Source organism: Branchiostoma floridae, chromosome 8 (genome assembly GCF_000003815.2).
Source record: "Branchiostoma floridae strain S238N-H82 chromosome 8, Bfl_VNyyK, whole genome shotgun sequence".
NCBI lineage: Eukaryota > Metazoa > Chordata > Leptocardii > Amphioxiformes > Branchiostomatidae > Branchiostoma > Branchiostoma floridae.
This window is the reverse complement of record NC_049986.1, coordinates 7,831,918-7,833,215: the sequence shown is the minus strand read 5'-3', so window position 1 is coordinate 7,833,215 and position 1,298 is coordinate 7,831,918.

Sequence of the window (1,298 nt, the reverse complement as noted above, 5' to 3'; positions counted from 1 at the left end):
CGCGCACTTGTTCTCAACCGTTTTTTTTGTACAAAATGGAACATACACGTGAATCTAAAGAAAACTAAAGTAATGATTTTTAACAAAACAGGAAGAACCGTGAAGAACATCAAATTTTCACTTGGTGCAGAGAGTGTCCAAATCACTAACTCATATACTTACCTAGGCCTGACTTTGTCCTCGTCAGGAAGTTACTCATTAGCCAAAAAGCAATTGTCTTTAAAGGCACGCAAAGCAGCTTTTAGCATTAAACCCCTCATTCGCACCTCACTGTCCCCAAAGGCTCTACTTAAAATCTATGATACTTGTATCAAGTCTATACTGTTGTATGCTTGTGAGATCTGGGGCAAGGATTTCTCAAATGACAAATGTCCTGTTGAAACAACCCAGAACCGTTTTTGTAAAAACATCCTTGGTGTGCACAGAAATTCATGTAATCAAGCATGCAGAGCAGAGCTTGGGATGTTCCCAGCAGATATAGATATATCCGTACGTGTAATAAAATACTGGCTAAGACTAAAACAACTTGACAGTTCCACACACCCCTTACAGGTGGACGCATTACTCTGTCAGGAATACCTTATGGGAAATAGTTACAAGAAAAACTGGTTGCACCATGTTAAAGAAATAGTAGATAATACAGGCTATTCTTTCTTATGGAACATTAACTACCCTACATTAGACAATAAGAACATATGTACTTTGTTAAAGAGAAGACTTACCGATATGTACGCTCAAACGTTTTTTCATCAACTGTCCCTAGATAACGGTAAGCTAAGATTTTACAAAAGTGTTAAATCCGAATACGTGATGGAAAATTATCTATATCATAATGAGTTTAATGAAAGATCAGCCATATGCAAGATAAGAACAAGCGCACATCCGTTAGAAATAGAAAGGGGCCGCTATAAAAAGCTCCAAGTCCACGAGAGATTGTGTACATATTGTCCAATGAATGCAGTGGAAAATGAAACACATTTTATCAGTCAGTGTACCCACTATGAAACCGAAAGAAAAACATTATTTCAAACAGTAGCCACTATTTCACCAAGCTTTTATCACCTAAATGATCACCAAAAGACTACATTTTTACTAAAAGCTCAAAATCCCACCATCATACAGAACGTGGGACAGTTCATTAACCACTGCCTTCAAAGAAGAAGTCAAACCCGACAATAGTATTCATACTCGTAGTATCATGTAGTTGATTAGACACTAGTTTTATGTACTTACCTCTCTTAGTTCTTGAGATTGTGTATGCAATTAGCCCTCGGGCATGATTTTGCAATAAAACATTT